The 22,111-nt window shown below is 45.4% G+C and overlaps 1 long non-coding RNA gene across 6 annotated transcripts in view; it reads right to left on the reverse strand.

Annotated features, from left to right (window-relative positions):
* Positions 1-22,111, reverse strand: part of LOC134359750 (uncharacterized) — a 134,737-nt gene that overhangs the window by 40,826 nt on the left and 71,800 nt on the right. For 2 of the 6 annotated variants that reach the window (XR_010021193.1, XR_010021192.1), the window contains exon 3: positions 2,316-2,402. The exons of 3 other annotated variants lie outside the window; for them this stretch is intronic. This is a non-coding gene — a long non-coding RNA (uncharacterized LOC134359750). Of the gene's footprint in view, positions 1-2,315; positions 2,403-6,039; positions 6,203-22,111 lie in introns of all 6 variants that reach the window. One more of the 6 variants, XR_010021194.1, reaches the window with a different exon arrangement.

Below are 22,111 nucleotides of genomic sequence, written 5' to 3' on the forward strand. Positions count from 1 at the left end.
GCCAAAGTTATCACAGAAATCTCTCACGGCAGGTAAAATGTCCAGCACTTAATTGTGAAATATTCCAGATCTGGTGAGCAAGTTTGGGAGACTGATACATTTGTGCACCAAGAGGAGTTGATCATGAGGCATACTGCTCCACCTCTGCTCTTGACAGACTCAACAGTCATAGTGAGTGACAGCGCATAGTGAACCCGTCAATCTGAATTGCTGTGCCCTGTACAGAGGGGATTAACCAGGATTCCATGAAACAAAGGAGGCACGTGTTCCTAATGTCCCTCTGATACAACAACAAACTTCAGACAACATGTGCAGTTCCCCTATAAGAAAGCAGAAGTGAGAGGATGCCACACCAGTCTACAAGTTCGAGAGAAACATAGAGGCTTTAGACTTCCACTCTTGACTATCCTGCTGGCAAATGTACAGTCTCTGAAAATAAAATAGATTGCTGTACCTGCTGTACCAGATGGATATCAGGAACTGCTCTGTACTTTACTTCATGGAACCGTGGCTTAATCCATTGCATTTTGGATGCAATGTTGCAGCTCGATTGCTTCACCATTCTCTGTAAAGACAGGATGGCTCAGTCCCTTAAAAGGAAGAGTAGGTGAAGTATGTTTTATGATTAACTCATCGTGGTGCACAAACATAACAGTTCTGTCTCAGTCCTGCTCACCTGACCTGGAACATCTAGTGGTCAAAATTTCATTTTATCTGCCAAGCAAGTTTTCTGCCATCGGTGCAGTGGTGTACATTCCACCTCAGGCCAGTGTCGTGCAGGCTCTGGAGGAGCTGAGCATCGTAATCAGCAAGCACAAAACAGTGCACCCTGATGCCTTCCCCATCATGTGGGAGATTTCAACCAGGCCAGCTTGAAGAAGTCTCTGAACAACTATCACCTGTGGAACCAGAGGAGCCAACACACTTGACCACTATTATACCAATATCAAGAATGCTACCTTGCTATCCCACGCTCAGAAACATACCAGTGCCTAAGAAGAGCTGGGTGAGCTGTCTCAATGACTATCACCCTGTAGCACTCACATCTACTGTGATGAAATGCTTTGAGAAGTTGATTATGGCTGGAATCAAATCCTGCCTCAGCAAGGACCTGGACCCACTACAATTTGCCTATCGCACAATAGATCTACAGCAGATGTAATCTCACTGGCTCTCCACTCTGCCTTAGATCACTGGACAATAGTAATAATTACATCAGGCTGCTGTTTATTGATTACAGCTCAATGTTCAACACAATCTTACCTTCAGCCCTAATCAAGAAACTCCAAAACCAGGTCCTCATTACCTTCCTCTGCTACTGGATCCTTGATTTCTTCACCAGGAGATCACATTCAGTGCAGATTGGAAATAACATCCCCTCCTCACTGACAATCAACGCCGTCGTACTTCAAGGACGAGTGCTTAGCCACACCCACGACTGTGTGGCTAGACACAGCTCAAATGCCATCTATAAATACCGATAACACAACCACTGTTGGCAGAATTTCAGATGGTGACAAGGAAGTGTACAGAAGCAAGGTATATCAGCTGGTTGAGTGGGGTCACAGCAACAAACTTGCATTCATCGGCAGTAAGACCAGGGGATTGATTGTGGATCTAAGAAAGGGTAAGATGAGGGAACACACAAGGGATCAGAAGTAGAAAGAGTGAGCAAGTTCACGTTCCTGGGTGTCTATCTCTGAGGTTCCATCCCAACGTGTTGATACAATTACAAAGAAGGTATGACAATGGCTATATTTCACTGAGAATAATTGGTATGTCACTAAAGACTCTTGCAAATTTCTACAGATGTACATTCTAGCTGGTTTGCATCACCGTCTGGTATGAAGGGGCAACTGCACAGGAACAGAAAAGGCTGCAGGAAGTTGTAAACTCAGTCATCTCCCTCATGGACACCAGCCTCTTCAGCATCCTGGACATCTTCAAAAGGCAATGCCTCAAAAAGGCAGCTGCAGTCATTAAGGATCCCCATCACCCGACACGTGCCCTCTTCTCAGTGATACCGCCAAGGACGAGGTACAAGAGCCTGAAGACACACACTCTCACCACTGTCACAGGAACAGCTTCTGCCCCTCCACATCAGATTTCTGAATGGACAATAAACCCATGACCACTACCTCAGCATTTTTCCCTCTTATTGCACTACTTATTTAATTTAATCTTTAATAATTTATAGTTTTTATCACTATATATTGCAATGTACTCCTGTCAAAAAACAACAAATTTTACAACATACGCCGGTGATATTAAACCTGATTCTGATTCTTAACTGTTGCCACAACCTATGGACTCACCTTGATTAATTTTATGGTGTTTCTGTGACAAGAGACCTAGGCGACGATGGTTGGACTCAAGTGCTGGAATCCAGACGCGATGCGAGACTGAAACAAGAACAAAATTCTAAACTGGATACTAGACAATGATCCAAGTAAAACTGACAATTGAGCACTGAACCTTCATTCAGGAGCTCCTTAAGTATTGATTCTTGTTACCAAATTGTGGCTGCCAATTCGCGAGATGGTCTTGAATCCTTAAAGGGTCCACACCAGCTAGCCATAATCCAGAGAGTTAAGTGTCTAAAACCTGAAGCTGGCACGGTCTGGTACGTATCATAACAGTTTCTTTGTATTTACGGTGTATGCCCACAAGAAAATGCATCCAATGGTTGTATATGGTGACGTAGACAGTATGTACTTTGATAATAATTTTACTTTGAACTCTGATCTCAATGCTCCAAGTGTGGTCTAACCAGGGTTTTATAGAGTAACAACATTACCTCGTGACCCTTGAACTCAATCCCCGACTAATGAAAGCCGAAGCACCATATACGTTCTTAGCCACCCTGTCAACTTTCTTGGCAACTTTGCGGGATTTATGGACTTGAACTCCAAGATGATTTTGTTCCTCCACAGATATGCTATAGAAAGTATCCTGATGGGTTGTATCTCAACTTTGTACAACAACTGCTCTGGAACAAAACACACTTCAGACTACACACACAAAATGCTGGTGAACGCAGCAGGCCAGGCAGCATCTCTGGGAAGAGGTACAGTCGACGTTTCGGGCCGAGACCCTTCATCAGGACTAACTGAAAGAAGAGCTACTAAGAGATTTGAAAGTGGGAGGGGGAGGGGGAGATCCGAAATGATAGAAGGCTCTTCAGACTGTCACATGCTTGTCACTCCCTTCCATCCAGTCCACCAACATGGAGCATTGTCTCAGCAAGGCCAAAGTATTATCAAAGATGCTGACTACTCTCAGCATCAGCCTCCCCACCACTGAGGACATCTTCAAATGGTGATGTCTCAAGCAGGCAACATCCATCAGGAAGGACCTCAGCACCCACCTTCTCATTACTCCGTCAGGGAGGGGATACAATAGCCTGAAGACACATACTCAACATATTAGAAACAGCTTCTTCCCCACCGCCGTCAGATTTCTGTATGGACCGTGGCCATGAACTCTATCTCACTACTTTTCTCTTTGTTGCACTTTTTTTAATACATTGTTATTGTGATTTATAGGGATTTTTATGTATTGCACTGCACTGACATACAACAATGAAAATAAATCTGATTCTATAAACCATTCCCTTTTTCTCTCGTCTACCAGGAGGTTCAGGAGCTTGAAAACCCAGATGACCAGACTCAGGAACCTCTCCTTCCTCACTGCTGTCAGACTCCTGAGGTAATCACCTCTTTCACATCCCCTTCATGGTGGTGCTGCCATAATCTCCAACTCTTATCTCCACCTTTCACAGTAAATCCACTCTCGTTACTGCACTAACCTTTTACACTGGGCCAGAGAGCACTATAATCTTTGCACCTCTCTGCTCTTTTGCACTCACCGTCGTATCAATTATTACCATGTAGACTATTGACCCTGGGAGTTTGGCGTGAACAAAGGAATTCATTGCCCATGGGTATATAAAAAAACGGTTTCCAAAATGGCGCCGGTATCTGGCGACTCTGCGCGTGCTCTCCCGAATATAAAGTATAAAGTATATCAGACAATAAAATAATCTAATCTGATCACCCCATACAGCTCTCCCTCCCCCCACCCCTCACCCCACTCCCATGCCCTGGATAATATCAACACCGTCTGAAACAAAGCATCTAATGTCTGTCACACTGCTGTTTGTGGGGCTTTTCATGTAAGATTTAAAAGAAGTGTGGATAAGCACATAGATAGGAAGGGTATGGAGGGCAATGGTCCAGGTGCAGATTGATGGGACTAGGCAGAATAACAGTTTAGCATGGACTAGATGGGCTGAAGGGTCTGTTTTTTCCACCCAGTCCCAGACCTTAGCTCCACTCCTCCACAACAAGCAAAATAATCCAGCTGTGGCCTGCAGCCATCAGCACTTGTCTCAGCTCTGAACTGGATCCATGGCTGTGGCCAGCAGCCATCAGCACTTGTCTCAGCTCTGAACTGGGTCCATGGCTGTGGCCTGCAGCCATTGAGCTCCTGGACTGACTTGTCTTGCCTCAGCACTGACCTGGCTCCGTGGCTGTGGCCTCCAGCCATCAGCACTTGTCTCACTCAGCTCTGAACTGGGTCCATGGCTTGGCCAGCAGCGACTGGCACTCGCCCAGCACTGACCTGGCTCCTGGACTGATTCAACGTCTCAGCTCTGACCTGGCTCTGTGGCTGTGGACTCTTTCAGAGATTCTGCAGTTCATGTTCTGTGTGTTATTTGTTTACTTTTTTATCGTTTGCACCATTTGCTGTGCTGTTTGGGTGTTTGACAGTTTTTGTTCTATGTTTTTTTTAATGGTTCTATAGTGTTTTTGTTTTGTGACTGCCTGCAGGAAGATGAACCTCAAGGTTGTGTATGGTATACATGCTTAGATAATAAATGTACTTTGGACTTAGACTTCAGTGAAATCTCATCATCTCAATTTTGTTTATGCACCCACATCCAAATCAACAAAAATCTTAAAACAATGGGGAAAATTAATATATAAACAAAAGAAAACTTAGGCAAAGGCAGATACATTAGGGACATTTAAGAGACTTAGGTAAGCTTGTGGGTAATAGAAAAATGATAGAATGATCATGTCAAAAAAATGAAATGATAGGAAAACGGAGGAAGGGGTTAGATTGATGCTGGGTAAAAGGTTGGCACAACACTGTCAAGCAAAGGAAGTTATTGAGCTATACTGTTCTGTGTTTTATATTTTAGATTTACACGACAAAAGTAAACATAATGACATTAGTGCCAAGGAAATCCAGTCCGAGGTAGAATTAACGATTTTCAGGTCACATAGCAGATTGGAGTTTTACCGATTTTCTATATGTGTCAGGAGCTTGCCAGGCAGTGGATAAAGTGAATAATATAGGTGTATTGGATGTAAATGTGCAAGAATTTCGAGGCAGAGAGGGATGGGAGTTGGTAGGAAAAGGTTTGTGTGGGGTGTTGACACTGGAAGTAAATTGTTGGGCCTGTCAATGTATTGTAAAAACCATGTAAAACCTCCGTCAACACACACAAAAAGTGCTGATGAACTCAGCAGGCCAGGCAGCATCTATAGGAAGGGGTACAGTCAATGTTTTGGGCCGAGACCCTTCATCGGGACTAACTGAAAGAAGAGATAGTAAGAGATTTGAAAGTGGGAGGGGGAAGAGGAGATCTGAAATGATAGGAGATCAAACCACTTTCAAATCTCTTCCTATCTCTTCTTTCAGTTAGTCCTGACGAAGGGTCTCGGCCCAAAACGTCGACTGTACCTCTTCCTAAAGATGCTGTCTGGCCTGCTGCATTCACCAGCATTTTTTATGTGTGTTGCTTGAATTTCCAGCATCTGCAGATTTCCTCGTGTTTGCATTTTTAAAACCTCTGTCATTGTGGATGGTAAGGACTGGAAGTGTCATCGCTGTTCCTAACTCTCCTTTGGGAGACTTTTATATCACCTGCTGAACAAATACATCTGTGGAACCATTGAGTTCATCAGGAAACGTACACAATGGACCACCTGATGTGAAAGATGACACGATCAGTGTGAAGTTGACACTTACTGAAAGACACGTAGCCTCGACAACATGGAGAACCGAGTGGAGGACAAACTTTCCCTTCGGTTATCAAAGTCCTTTTGTGATCATCCTTTAGGCAGAGATTAGGTTGGAACCACACGTGAAACAGAGTTCAAAGATCCCAGGCTTCCGGTCTCTTTCTAGGAATCTTTAGATTAGATTAGGTTAGATTCAACTTTATTGTCATTCTGCCGAGTACAGATACAAAGCCAATGAAATGCATTTAACATCTAACCAGAAATGCAAAGAATAGTGTTATTTACAAAACAACTGCAAATAAAAAGTGCTACAGCACACAAATATAAAAGTACTGAGACAGTACAATACGGGTACAATACTGCTTAGAGCTGTGATGAGAGGTTCAGCAGGGTCACAGCCTCAGGGAAGAAGCTCTTCCTGTGCCTGCTGGTGTGGGAGTGGAGGCTCCTGTAGCGCCTACTGGATGGGAGGAGAGTAAAAAGTCCATGGTTAGGGTGAGATGCATCCTTGATAATGCTTTTCGCCCTGCCCAGGCAGTATTTATGGTAGATGTTCTCAATGGTGGGCAATTGGGTGCCGATAATCCACTGGACAGTTTTCACCACACGCTGGAGTGCTTTGTGGTCCAATACGGGACAATTGCCATAACCACACTGAGATGCAGTTAGTGAGTATGCTCTCAATGGTACAGTGGTAAAAGTCCGTCAGTATCCTGGGACAGAGGTGAGCTTTCTTAATGCTCCGCAGGAAATAAAGGCACTGTTGCGCCTTTTTGATCAGGATGGAGGAGTTCAGGGACCAGGAGAGATCCTCGGAAATGCGGACACCAAGGAATTTGAAGCTTGATACACGCTCTACTACAGTTCCGTTGATGTAGATGGGGACATGAGTGTGACTCCTGGCATGCCTGAAGTCCACAATGATCTCCTTGGTCTTCTGGGTGTTAAGGCCCAGGTTGTTGTCGGCACACCACGCAGCCAGGTGTTGGACCTCGTCCCCGTAGGCCGTCTCATCATCCCCTCTGATCAGGCCAACCACCGTGGTGTTGTCTGCGAACTTGATTATGGAGTTAGAACCACGTACAGGAATGCAGTCATAGGTGAAAAGGGAGTACAGAAGAGGGCTCAGCACACAGCCTCGAGGCACGCCGGTGTTCAGGGTGAGAGTGGAGGAGGAGAGGTTGTCTAACTTAACTGATTGGGGTGTGTTAGTCAGAAAGTCCAAGGTCCAATTGCAGAGGGATGAGCTGATACCAAGCTGGCGAAGTTTGGTGATCAGCTTGGAGGGGATCACAGTATTGAATGCTGAACTAAAGTCAATGAACAGCATTCTGACGTAAGAGTTGGGGCTGTCCAGGTGGGTCAGGGCAGAGTGAAGTGCCGTGGAGATGGCGTCCTCCGTTGACCTGTTGGTGCAATAGGTAAATTGATGGGGGTCCAGGGTAGTGGGCAGACAGGATTTCAGATGTGATAGAACCAGTCTCTCAAAGCACTTTGCAATGATGGGGGTGAGTGCAACTGGGCGGAAGTCATTCAGGCCCGTGGCAGTGGAATGCTTTGGCACTGGCATGGTGGTGGCAATCTTGAAGCTTGTGGGGACAACTGCCTGGGCCAGGGACAGATTAAAAATGTCCGTGAAGACCCTGGCCAACTGCCCTGCACAGACTCTGAGCACACGGCCAGGTATTCCATCTGGACAGCTGCCTTCCGTACATTCACCCTGCTCAGGGTGGCACAAACATCGGAGGTGGAAAGTGAGAGAGGCAGTTCACCAGGTGGGAGATCCGCTTTGAGGGTGACCTCCTTGTTCTCTCGGTCAAAGCGAGCGTAGAAGTAATTGAGCTCATCAAGGAGGGAAGCAGAGCTGGAAGGGGGCACAGTACTAGGTGGTTTGAAGTCTGTAATGACCTGTATGCCATGCCACATGCGCTGGGGGTCCGAGGAGTTGACATGCTCCTCAATTCTCTTGTTTGTATATGTGTTTAGCCTGAGAGATTCCCCTCCTCAGGTTGGCCCTGGTTGAGCTGTAAACCTCCCGGTCTCCGAATCTGAAGACTGAATCTCTGGCTTTGAGCAGGAGGCGAACTTCTCTGTTCATCCATGGTTTCTGATTGGGGAAAACTTTTATTTCTCTTTGTGATGTCACTTGTTGATGTGCTCGAGGACAGAGTTGGTATATAAATCATTGTTAATCTGAGAGTCATCTCATGTCCACAATATTTATTGCTTAATTTGTTCCCTATTTGTACTTGGGTTGCTTGTGTATATATGTTGTGTGCAGTTTTTCATCAACTCTATTGTGTTTCTTTGTATTTACTGTGTATGCCTGCAAGAAAATAAATCTTAGGGTTGTATATGGTGACATATATGTACCTCAATAATAAATTTGCTTTGAACTAAAAAACGTACGATTCTTCCCTCTAAACCTTTCCTTACAACTTTGTATAATAGAGAAGCTGAACTGATTGCAGTTCTGCTGGTATGGTCCAGCTCAGATTCAGTCGAAGGTTAACACAGCTCTACCTTTAGATGTGAGCCTGAAAGCTATTCTCACTCTGCACCATCTGCTTGAGGAACAGTCATAACGGGGACTTTGATATTCAAAGAGTGTCTCTCAAAGGGCTTGTGTTGTACTCTAAGCAAATGAAACATGAGAGATGTTTGATCTAAACAACACATTTATCAGTAACACACACAGAATGCTGGAGGAACTCAGCAGATCAGGCAGCACCTATGGAAAGAAATAAACAGCTGACATTTCAGGACTGGAAAGGAAGGGAGAAGAAGCTGGAATAAGAAGATGGGGGGGCAGGAGAAGAAGGACTAGCTGGAAGCCAGGTGGATGGGGGAGGGTGGGAGGGATGAAGTAAGAAGCTGGGAGGTGATAGCTGGAAGGGGTAAAGGGAAGGAGAGGAGAGTGGAGCATGGGAGACAGAGAAGGTGGAGGGGCACCGGGGAGACGTGACGGACAGATGACGAGAAGAGGTAAGAGGGGGATCAGAATGGGGAGATGAAAAAGAGGGGAGGGGAGATTCATTTATTTATCAGTAAATTACTTTTTTTAAGAAGTATCAAACTTATTTTTATGGACTTCCTCTAACTTTCGCTAAGGCCCCACCTCCCCCTCGTACCCCATCTGTTACTTATTTTTATGGACTTCTCTAACTTCCGCTAAGGCCCCACCTCCCCATCGTACCCCATCTGTTACTTATTTTTATGCACACATTCTTTCTCTCACTCTCCTTTTTCATCCTCTGTCCCTCTGAATATACCTCTTGCCCATCCTCTGGGTCCCCCCCCCCTGTCTTTCTTCCCGGACCTCCTGTCGCATGATCCTCTCGTATCCCCTTTTGCCTATCACCTGTCCAGCTCTTGGCTCCATCCCTCCCCCTCCTGTCTTCTCCTTTCATTTTGGATCTCCCCCTCCCCCTCCAACTTTCAAATCCCTTACTCACTCTTCCTTCAGTTAGTCCTGACGAAGGGTCTCGGCCTGAAACGTCGACTGTACCTCTTCCTACAGATGCTGCCTGGCCTGCTGCGTTCACCAGCAACTTTGATGTGTGTTGCTTGAATTTCCAGCATCTGCAGAATTCCTGTTGTGAGGGTTGGAATTTGCTGGACATTCCTCAGTGAATGTGGGACTTGGTAGTGGGAGCAGACAGGAATGTAGTAAAGGTGAAATTCAGCTCAGCCATGTTGTAACGTGGATGAAATTACCGGAGAGAGAGAATCACTGGTAGATACAAAGCAACTTCTTTATTCGACACAACAAGGTACAGCAGGCATCTTAACGGATGGAGACGCTTTCCGCAGAAAGGTCTGCTAGCTAAAATGTGGGCTCAATATTTATATGCTAAACACAAAGGCAATCACTACCTAACAAGTTACAGACAATGCTCCGTTTTGAAGTTACATAGAACATCACACCTTCAGATTTCATCCTTTCCTTCTGACGCCAACATGTCTGTGTAGGTATCCACAGCCTTTAGTTCAATCCACAATACATTTATTTGGTATTTTACATGCTAACATAGAAAACAATTAATATTTATAATGTATAGATAAGACTGTCTTCGAAACTACAGCATCAGGCACCAGAAGCATCTGGTTATTTACACCTTTTAGGAAGCCCATTGTGGTGGACTCAATCCACAGTCCTTTGTCAAGCAGTAAAAATAGAAGTCTGGTGGCCAAAGTCATTTAAGTGTTAACAAATCATCTACCCAAAAAGAAATCCACTCTAACAAGCCATAGTCTTGTTAAACAGTGCAGCAGACATAAGCATTCCTACGTCTGTATGAACCCATAGGACCATAACATATAGGAGTAGAATTAGGCTATTTGGCCCATCGAATCTGCTCTGCCATTCTATCATGGCTGATTTATTATCCCTTTCAACACCATTCTCCTGCCTTCTGCTGGTAACCTTTGATGCTCTTAGTAATCAAGAATCTATCAACCTCTACTTTAAATATATTGAATGACTTGGCCTCCACAGCTTTCCGTGGCAATGAATTCCACAGATTCACCATCCCCTGGTAAAGAAATTCCTCCTCATCTCTGTTCTAAAGGATGGTCCTTCACTCTGAGGCTGTGCCCTCTGCTCCTAGACTCCCCCACTATAGGAAACACCCTCCCCACATCCAACTCATCTACACCCTTCAATATTCGATGTTTCAATGTGATTGCCCCCCACAAGGTACAAAACGTGTAACCAACAGCACACATGATTATGATAGCAGAAAACATACAGTCACAATAACACAAGTCGCTCAACCACATGCCCTGTCAAATGGTGGTGCATGCGATGTTGCCCCGGTTCGGCTTCTTCTTCTGCTGAGGGAATACTGGGGGGGGGTGGGGGCACCAATGGGAATGGCCACCCCTGCCCAGCAAGGACTCCAGAGCACCCACAGAGGCATCTGCTCTCCCCCACATCACCTCATTGTCCCCTCTCCTGGGTGGTTACAACAGGCGACCCCATGATCCGACAACCTAATCCTCATCCCCACTATCAGTCTCGCTGGTGAACCAGTAAACGTCTGTTATTTTTCTGTTAATGTGCTGACTCAAGCTTTAAGGCAAACAATGGCCCCTGTTCCATCATGTCCCTTCACGTGGACAGTGTCTGAGTTATCAATCGGTGAACAATATTGTGATGTGCAATCAACCACTCAGACTAGTCATTTACCTGTCAGTTTCTGACCAAGTGAACCAACTATTTAGGACTTTGAATATCATCTTCCCCTCAAAACTCACTCAGGCTTGTCTAATTGATTTCATCCTCATGTCAACTTTTTGATGAGCAAGTGAAATCAGCCCATTCTCCACTCCCATGACAGGGTAATTAATTCTGCTAGATTTAACAAAACCGTACAGGTCTCATCTTACAAAGGCTACCATGCTTATGGTAATCAGAAATTTGCATTTAATGTGAATGATATTTCTTGTTGCATCATGTCCTCCTGCACATTCGTGACTTTATCTAAGGTCCTCTAAGATACCACCATCGTTATTTGTCTCCCAAGCAGCTCCAGCAGCTCGTTGCAGGCACCCACAACATTCTGTGTAAAAGACTCACCCTGTACGGCTCCTTCAAACTTAACCCCCCCCCCCACCTGAAATGCATTCCTGCAGCATTAGAAACTGACAGGAAGCACAGAGCACACACAAGATGCCAGAGGCTCCATAAGGCGCTGGTGAGACCTCACTTGGAGTACTGCGGGCAGTTTTATTCTCCCTATTTAAGAAAGGATGTGCTGACGTTGGAGAGGGTACAGAGAAGATTTACTAGAATGATTCCGGGAATGAGAGGGTTAACATATGAGGAACGTTTGTCCGCTCTTGGACTGTATTCCTTGGAGTTTAGAAGAATGAGGGGAGACCTCATAGAAACATTTTGAATGTTGAAAGGCATGGACAGAGTGGATGTGGCAAAGTTGTTTCCCATGATGGGGGAGTCTAGTACGAGAGGGCATAACATAAGGATTGAAGGGCACCCATTCAGAACAGAAATGCAAAGAAATTTTTTTAGTCAGAGGGTGGTGAATCTGTGGAATTTGTTGCCACGGGCAGCAGTGGAGGCCAAGTCATGGGGTGTATTTAAGGCAGAGATTGATAGGTATCTGAGTAGCCAGGGCATCAAAGGTTATGGTGAGAAGGCGGGGGAGTGGGACTAAATTGGGAGAATGGATCAGCTCATGATAAAATGGCGGAGCAGACTCGATGGGCCGAATGGCCGACTTCTGCTCCTTTGTCCTATGGTCTAAAAACTCAGCAGGTCAGGCAGCATCTATGGAGGGGAATAAATCGTCAACGTTTTGAGCCAAGATCCTTCTTCAGGACTGGAAAGGAAGGGGAAGAAGCCAGAATAAGAAGATGAGGGAGGGGAAGGAGGACAAGACTGAAGATGATGGGTGGAGTCATCTGGATGGAGGAGGACTGGTTAAGTACGAAGCTGAGGGGTGACGGGAGGAAACGGCAAAGAGCTGGAGAAGAAGGGATCTGATAGGAGAGGAGAGTGGGGCATGGGAGACAGAGAAGGTGGAGGGGCACCAAGGAGACGTGATGGACAGGTGAGGAGAAGAGGTAAGAGGGGATCAGAATGGGGAGATGAAGAAGAGGGCAGGGGAGGTTTATTTATTTATCAGTGAATTATTTTTAAGAAGTAACAATATGGGTTGGAATTTGCTGGACATTCCTCCGTGAATGTGAGGTTCAATGGTGGGAGCAGACAGGAATGCGGACAAGGTCACAATCAGCTCAGCCATAATCTTGTTAAACAGTGCGGCGGACATAAGTGACCATGAGATTTTCACCTGCTACATCTGTATGAACCCATAGGACCATAACATATAGGAGAAGATTAGGCTTTGGCCCACAGAGTCTGTTCTACCGTTCCATCAGGGCTGATATATTACCCCTCGCAATCCTCTTCTCCTGCCTTCTCCCTGTAACCTTCAATGCTCTTACTAATCAAAAAGTTATCCAGACTTTAAATATACCCAATGACTTGTCCTCCACAGCTGTCTGTGGCAATGAATTGCACAGATTCACCAGCCTCTGGCTAAAGAAATTCCTCCTCTCTTTTCTAAAGGAGTATCTTTGTATTCTGAGGCTATGCCCACTGGTCGTAGACTCTCCCACTATAGGAACATCCTCTCCACGATAACTCTTTGCAGACCTTTCAAAAGTCATTGACTTCATCAACTTTGCCTCCAACTTCCACCCTGTCCTCAAATTTACCTGGTCCATTTCCGACACCTCCCTCCCCTTCCTTGATCTCTCTGTCTCTGTCTCTGGAGACAGCTTATCTACTGATGTCTACTATAAGCCCACGGACTCTCACAGCTACCTGGACTATTCCTCTTCCCACCCTGTCACTTGTAAAAATGCCATCCCCTTCTCTCAATTCCTCCGTCTCCTCCGCATCTGCTCTCAGAATGAGCCTTTCATTCCAGGACGAAGGAAATGTCTTCCTTTTTTAAAGAAAGGGGCTTCTCTTCCTCCACCAACAACTCTGCTCTCAAACGCATTTCTCCCATTTCACACACATCTGCTCTCACCCCATCCTCCCGCCACCCCACTAGGAACAGGGTTCCACTTGTCCTCACCTACCACCTCACCAGCCTCCACGTCCAAAATATAATTCTCCGTAACTTCCACCTCCTCCAACGGGATCCCACCACTAAGCACATCTTTCCCTCCCCCCACTTTCTGCTTTCCACAGGGATTGCTCCCTACGCAACTCCCTTGTCTATTCGTCCCCCCCCATCCCTTCCCACTGATCTCCCTCCTGGCACTTATCCTTGTAAGCGGAACAAGTGCTACACATGCCCTTACACTTCCTCCCTTACCACCATTCAGAGCCCCAGACAGTCCTTCCAGGTGAGGCATCACTTCACCTGTGAGTCGACTGGGGTGATATACTGCGTCCGGTGCTCCCGATGTGGCCTTTTATATATTGGCGAGACCCGACACAGACTGGGAGATCGTTTCGCTGACACCTACGCTCTGTCCGCCAGAGGAAGCAGGATCTCCCAGTGGCCACACATTTTAATTCCACGTCCCATTCCCATTTCGATATGTCAATCCATGGCCTCCTCTACTGTAAAGATGAAGCCACACTCAGGTTGGAGGAACAACACCTTATATTTCGTCTGGGTAGCCTCCAACCTGATGGCGTGAACATTGACTTCTCTAACTTACGTTAATGCCCCACCTCCCCTTCTTACCCCATCCTTTATTTATTTATTTATTTATTTATCTATCTATCTTCTCTTTTTCTCTCTTTCCCTCTTTCCCTCTCACAATAACTCCTTGCCTGTTCTCCATCTTCCTCTGGTGCTCCCCTCCCCCTTTCTTTCTCCCTAGGTCTTCCGTCCCATGATCTTCCCCCTTCTCCAGCCTTGTATCCCTTTTGCCAATCACCTGTCCAGCTCTTGGCTCCATCCCTCCCCCTCCTGTCTTCTCCTATCATTTCGGGTCTCCCCCTCCCCCTCCCACTTTCAAACCTCTTACTAGCTCTTTTTTCCGTTAGTCCTGACGAAGGGTCTCGACCCGAAACGTCAACTGTACTTCTTCCTATAGATGCTGCCTGGCCTGCTGCGTTCGCCAGCATTTTGTGTGTGCTGCTCGAATTTCCAGCATCTGCAGATTTTCTCATGTTTGCTTTCAATATTTGATAGAAAATGCATGGTCATGCATTTGGTAGAAGAGATAAATGAGTAGAATATGTGAAGACTATTTTCTAAATTCCTCCCCACCCTCTTTCTTCTAAACTCCTGCGAGTATAGGCCCAGAGCCATCAAACACTCCTCGTATGTTAACCCTTTCATGCCTGGAATCATTCTCATGAACCTCTTCTGGACCTTCACCAGTGTCAGCACATCTTTTCTGAGACAAGGGGCCCAAGGCTGCTCACAACACTCCAAGTGTGGTTTGACCAATGCGTTATAAAGCCTCAGCATTACATCCTTGCTCTCATTCTAGAACATAGAAGCTATCTGTTCAAAACTTGTTTATTTAACCTTGCTTTTAACTAAAATGACCTCCGGATCATCTGGGAGGCTGAAGTTGGGGTTAGGGATATTTGGGACATGTAGAGAAGTAGTTACACCCAAGGGGCAGGACACGGAACCTGGGTGACAGCTAGATGGGGAAAGGGGTTAAGGAGCCAGTGCAAAGAACCCCTGTGGCCATCCCCCTCAACAAAATTTTGGATGCTGTTGGTGGAGGTGGGGGGGTGAGGTTGATCTAACAGAGGAAAGTCACAGTGGTCTGGTCTTTGGCACTAACTATATCCGTGACTCAGAAGGGGAGGGAGAGAAGAGGTACACTATGGTGATAGGGGATTCATTAGTTAGGGGAACGGACAGGAGGTTCTGTGGGTGAGAACAAGATTCCAGGATGGTACATTGTTTCCCAGTGCAGGCATCTGGGTTATCTCGAATTGAGTCCTCAGCATTCTTAAGAGGGAGGGTGACCAGCCAGAGGTCGTGATCCATGTAGGTATCAATGACATGGGTAAGATGAGAGACGAGGCTCTGCATAGGGTGTTCATGGAGTTAGGTGCTAAGTTAAGAGACAGGACCTCCAGAGTTGTGATCTCAGGATTGCTACCCGTCCCATGTGCTAGTGAGGCCTGAACTAGGAGGATTATACAGTTTAATATGTGGCTAAGGAGTTGATGTAGGAAGGAGGACATAAGATTTTTGGATCACTGGGCTCTCTTCCAGGGAAGGTTTGTACTTGAACTGGAGGGGGACTAATATCCTAGCAGGAAGGTTTGTTAATGCTGGATGGTGAGGTTTAAACTAGAGTTGCAGGGGGATGGGAACCAGCATGCCAGAACAGATCGTGGAGGGGTTGTGGAGGCCTCAAACAAAGTTAAGAATCAAAAGGTTGAGCTGCTAGTGTCCTAGGCTGCGTATATTTCGTCACAAGAAGTATCGTGGGAAAGGCAGATAATAGTGCTGAAGATGAGGTAGCTGGTTTACAAACAGAGACAATTTATATTGAAGAGAGGTTGTTGATTGGGCAAAATTGCAGTCAACAGGATGAGTTGCAACGTAAAAGATGGACAAAATCAAAATGGGTGAGTACAGGACTGCAGGCGTTTATAATGTGCACAGTTTATGGAATAAGATAGATGAACTTGCAACACAGTTGCAGATTAGCAGGTATGATGTTGTAGGCATCCTTTTTGTCTTTTATTTTCATGTTTATTTTTATTTTTTATTCTATTTTCATGTTTGTACTTTATCCCACTGAAAAGCACTCTGAGCTACATCGTATGAAAAATGCATTTTCAGTGCATTTATATTTATTGTGTTTTTTTGTGCTGCATTGGATTCAGAGTAACGATCACTTTGTTCTCCTTTCCACTTGACTGGTGGAAGAAGCTGTCCTGGAGCCTGTTGGTTCTGGCTTTTATGCTGCGGTACCGTTCCCCAGATGGTAGCAGTTGGAACAGTTTGTGGTTGGGGTGACTTGGGTCCCCAATGATACTTTGGACCCTTTTTACACACCTGTCTTTGTAAATGTCCTGAATAGTGGGAAGTTCACATCTACAGATGCGCTGGGGTGTCCGCAGAGCCCTGCGATTGAGGGAGGTACAGTTCCCATACCAGGCAGTGATTCAGCCAGTCATGCCCTCATAGAAAGTTCTTAAAATCTGGGGGGCCATAAGAATAAATCAAGGAAGGTAGTGCACCCGTGGCTGACAAGAGAAGTTAGGGATAGTATCAATTCCAACGAAGAAGCATACAAATTAGCCAGAAAAAGTGGCTCACCTGAGGACTGGGAGAAATTCAGAGTTCAGCACAGGAGGACAAAGGGCTTAATTAGGAAGGGGAAAAAAGATTATGAGAGAAAACTGGCAGGGAACATAAAAACTGACTGTAAAAGCTTTTATAGATATGTAAAAAGGAAAAGACTGGTAAAGACAAATGTAGGTCCCCTGCAGACAGAAACAGGGGAATTGATTATGGGGAGCAAGGACATGGCAGACCAATTGAATAATTACTTTGGTTCTGTCTTCACTAAGGAGGACATAAATAATCTTCCAGAAATAGTAGGGGACAGGGGGTCCAGTGAGATGGAGGAACTGAGCGAAATACATGTTAGTAGGGAAGTGGTGTTAGGTAAATTGAAGGGATTGAAGGCAGATAAATCCCCAGGGCCAGATGGTCTGCATCCCAGAGTGCTTAAAGAAGTAGCCCAAGAAATAGTGGATGCATTAGTGATAATTTTTCAAAACTCATTAGATTCTGGACTAGTTCCTGAGGATTGGAGGGTGGCTAATGTAACCCCACTTTTTAAAAAAGGAGGGAGAGAGAAACCGGGGAATTAGCCTAACGTTGGTGGTGGGGAAACTGCTGGAGTCAGTTATCAAAGATGTGATAACAGCACATTTGGAAAGCGGTGAAATCATCGGACAAAGTCAGCATGGATTTGTGAAAGGAAAATCATGTCTGACGAATCTCATAGAATTTTTTGAGAATGTTAACCAGTAGAGTGGATAAGGGAGAACCAGTGGATGTGGTATATTTGGATTTTCAAAAGGCTTTTGACAAGGTCCCACACAGGAGATTAGTGTGCAAACTTAAAGCACACGGTATTGGGGGTAAGGTATTGATGTGGATGGAGAATTGGTTAGCAGACAGGAAGCAAAGAGTGGGAATAAACGGGACCTTTTCAGAATGGCAGGCGGTGACTAGTGGGGTACCGCAAGGCTCAGTGCTGGGACCCCAGTTGTTTACAATATATATTAATGACTTGGATGAGGGAATTAAATGCAACATCTCCAAGTTTGCCGATGACACGAAGCTGGGTGGCAGTGTTAGCTGTGAGGAGGATGCTAAGAGGATGCAGGGTGACTTGGATAGGTTGGGTGAGTGGGCAAATTCATGGCAGATGCAATTTAATGTGGATAAATATGAAGTTATCCACTTTGGTAGCAAAAATAGGAAAACAGATTATTATCTGAACGGTGGCCGATTAGGAAAAGGGGAGGTGCAACGAGACCTGGGTGTCATTATACACCAGTCATTGAAAGCGGGCATGCAGGTACAGCAGGCGGTGAAAAAGGCGAATGGTATGCTGGCATCTATAGCGAGAGAATTCGAGTACAGGAGCAGGGAGGTACTACTGCAGTTGTACAAGGCCTTGGTGAGACCACACCTGGAGTATTGTGTGCAGTTTTGGTCCCCTAATCTGAGGAAAGACATCCTTGCCATAGAGGGAGTACAAAGAAGGTTCACCAGATTGATTCCTGGGATGGCAGGACTTTCATATGAAGAAAGACTGGATCAACTGGGCTTGTACTCGTTGGAATTTAGAAGATTGAGGGGGATCTGATTGAATCGTATAAAATTCTAAAGGGATTGGACAGGCTAGATGAAGGAAGATTGTTCCCGATGTTGGGGAAGTCCAGAACAAGGGGTCACAGTTTGAGGATAAAGGGGAAGCCTTTTAGGACCGAGATTAGGAAAAACTTCTTCACACAGAGAGTGGTAAATCTGTGGAATTCTCTGCCACAGGAAACAGTTGAGGCCAGTTCATTGGCTGTGTTTAAGAGGGAGTTAGATATGGCCCTTGTGGCTACGGGGATCAGGGGGTATGGAGGGAAGGCTGGGGCGGGGTTCTGAGTTGGATGATCAGCCATGATCATAATAAATGGTGGTGCAGGCTCAAAGGGCCGAATGGCCTACTCCTGCACCTATTTTCTATGTTTCTATGTTTCTATGTTTCTATGTTTCTATACCAAACTTCTTCAACCGTCTGAGGTGAAGGAGGCGCTGTTGTGCCTTTTTCACCACACAGCCGGTATGTACAGACCACGTGAGATCTTTGGTGAGGTTTATGCCGAGGAATTTAAAGCTGTTCACCCTCTCAACACCAGAACCACTGATGCCTATAGCGGTTCGCCCATCTCCATTCCTCCTGTAGTCCACAACCAGCAACTTTGTTTTTGCAACATTGAGGGAGAGGTTGTTTTCTTGACACCACTGTGTCAGGGTGATGACTTCCTCTCTGTAGGCTGCCTCGTTATTATTTGAGATTAGGCCAATTAGTGTAGTGTCGTCAGCAAATTTAATTAGCAGATTGGAGCTGCGAATATGTATACAGAGAGTACAGGAGGAGGCTTAGTACACAGCCCTGTAAGTGGGAAGTTGGATAATTGGGAAACATTTAAAATCCAACAAAAGGCAACAAAAAAAGCTATAAAAAGGGTAAAAAATGAAATATGTGGGCAAACTAGCTGATACTATAAAGCAGGATGCTAAAAGCTTTTTCCAGTTATATAAGGGAAAAAATGGAATTGAGAATTGATACTAGACCACTGGAAAGTGATGCTGGTGAGGCAGTAATGGGGGTCAAATAAGTGGCAGATAGACTGAGTAAGTACATTTGTACTTCAATTCAGTCTTTACTGTGGAAGGCATTAGCAGTGTGCCAGAGGTCCGTGATGTCAGGGAGCAGGAGTGAGTGCCATTGCTATTACAAAGGAAAAAGTCCGAGGCAAACTCAAAGGTCTTGAGGTGGATAAGTCACCTGGACCAGATGGACTACATCCCAGAGTCCTGAGAGAGGTTGCTGAAGAGATAGCAGATGCATTCGTCATGATCTTTCAAGAATTCTGGCATGACTGGAAAATTGCAAACACCACTCCACTCTTCAAGAAGGGAGGGAGGCAAAAGAAAGTAAATTATAGACCAGTTTACCTAACCTCAGTGGTTGGGAAAGTGTTGAAGTCCATTATTAAGGATGAGGTTTCAGGGTAATTGGAGATCAAAGATTAAATAAGTCAAAGTCAGCATGGTTTCTGTAAAGGGAAATCTTGCCTGACAAATCTGTTAGAGTTCTTTGAGGAAGTAACCAGCAGGGTGGACAAAGGAGAGGCAGTGGATATCATTTACTTAGATCTTCAGAAGGCATTTGATAAGGTGCCTCACAAAAAATCCTATGGATACAGGAAATACAGGCATGGATAGAGGAATAGCTGACAGGCAGGAGGCAGTGAGTGGTAATAAAAGGGCCTTTTCATGTTGGCTGCCAGTGACTAGTGGTGTTCCTCAGGGGTCAGTATTGGGACTGCTACTTTTCACATTGTTTGTCAATGATTTAGATAATGGAATTGATGGCTTTGTGGTAAAGTTTGTGGATGATACGAAGATAAGTGGAGGGGTAGATAGTGCTGAGGAAGCAATGCATTTGCAGCAGGACTTTGACAAATTGGAAGAATGGGCAAAAAACTGGCAGATGGAATACAGTGTTGGGAAATGTATGATAATGCATTTTGGTAAAAGGAACAAAACTGCAGACTATTATCTAAGTGGGAAGAAAGTTCAAACATCAAAGGTGCAAAGGGACTTTGGAGTCTTCGTGCAAGACTCCCTAATGTTAATTCACAGGTTGAGTCTGTGGTAAAGAAGGCAAATGCAATGTTGGTATTTATATCAAGGGGAATAGAATATAAAAACAAAGAGATAATGCTGAGGCTTTATAAGACACTAGTCAGGCCACACTTGGAGTACTGTCAACAGCTTTGGGCCTCATATCTCAGAAAGGATGTGTTGTCATTGGAGAGAGTCCAGAGGAGGTTCACAAGGATGATTCCGGGAATGAAGAGGTTAACGTGAGGACTGTTTGGCAGCTTTGGGCTTGTACTCATTGGAAGTTAGAAGACTGCGTGGAGATTTCATTGAAACTACTGAATGTTGAAAGGACTAGCTAAGGTAGGTGTGAAGAGGATGTTTCCTCTGATGAGGGTGACCAGAACTAGACGACACAGCCTCAGAAATGAGGGGTGGCCTTTTGGAACAGAGGTAAGGATAATTTTTTTTTGTCAAAGAGTGGTGAATCTGTGGAATGCTCTGCCACAGACTGTGGTGGAGGCCAAGTCCATAGGTATATTCAAAATAGAAGTTGATAGTTTCCTGATTGGTGAAGGCATTAAAGGATATGGCGAGAAGGCAGGTGTATGGGGTTGAGTGGGATCTGGAATCAGCCATGATGAAATGACAGAGCAGACTCAATGGGCTGAATGGCCTAATTCTGCTCCTATATCTTACGGTCTTGTAGTCTTAACAAAACCCTGCAGGTCTCATGTTACAAAAGCTACCATGTTTATGATATTCAAAAAATTATAAATTTGCATTTAAGGTAATGTGAATGATGTTTCTTGTTCCATCATGTCCTCCTACGCATTCAGGACTTTATCTAAGATCCCCTTAGGTACTACTATCGTATTTGTCTCCCAAGCAGCTCCAGCAGCTCATTGCAGGCACCCACCACCCTCTGTGTAAAAGACTCAACCTGTACAGCTCCTTGGAACTTAAACCCCACCCCCCCCCCCCCACACACACACACACACACACACACACACACACACACCCCCCCCACACACACACACACACACACACACACACACTCATACACACACACACACACACACACACTCACACACACACACACACACACACACACACCCCCCACACACACACACACACACACACACACTCATATACACACACACACACACACACACACACACACACACCTGAAATTCATTCCTCCAGCATTAGAAACTGACAGGAAGCACAGAGCACACACAAGATGCCACAGAAAAACTCAGCAGGTCAGGCAGCATCTATGGAGGGGAATAAACTGTCGATGTTTCAGAACTGATACTCTTCTTCAGGACTGGAAAGGAAGGGACAAGAAGCCAGAATAAGAAAGTGAGGGAGGGGAAGGAATACAAGCAGGAAGGTGATCGGTGAGACCAGGTGAGTGGGAAGATGGGTGGGTAGGGGTGATGAAGTGAAGTCGCCTGAAGGTATAGGTGGAAAAGGTGAAAGACAACAAAAGGAGTCAGAGAGGAGAGGGTCTAGCTTCTTGGAGGCCAAGTCAATGGGTATACGGGTTATATGGTTATAGTTTGTGAGTTTTGGGCATGCTATGTTGGCACTTGAACTGTGGCAACATTTGTGGTGGCTGCACCCAGCACATCGCAAAAACTATGGCATGATTGATGCGTATCACCGTATGTTTCAATGTACAAACGGTACATGTGA

This window comes from Mobula hypostoma, chromosome 21, assembly GCF_963921235.1.
Source record: "Mobula hypostoma chromosome 21, sMobHyp1.1, whole genome shotgun sequence".
Classification (NCBI taxonomy): Eukaryota; Metazoa; Chordata; class Chondrichthyes; order Myliobatiformes; family Myliobatidae; genus Mobula; species Mobula hypostoma.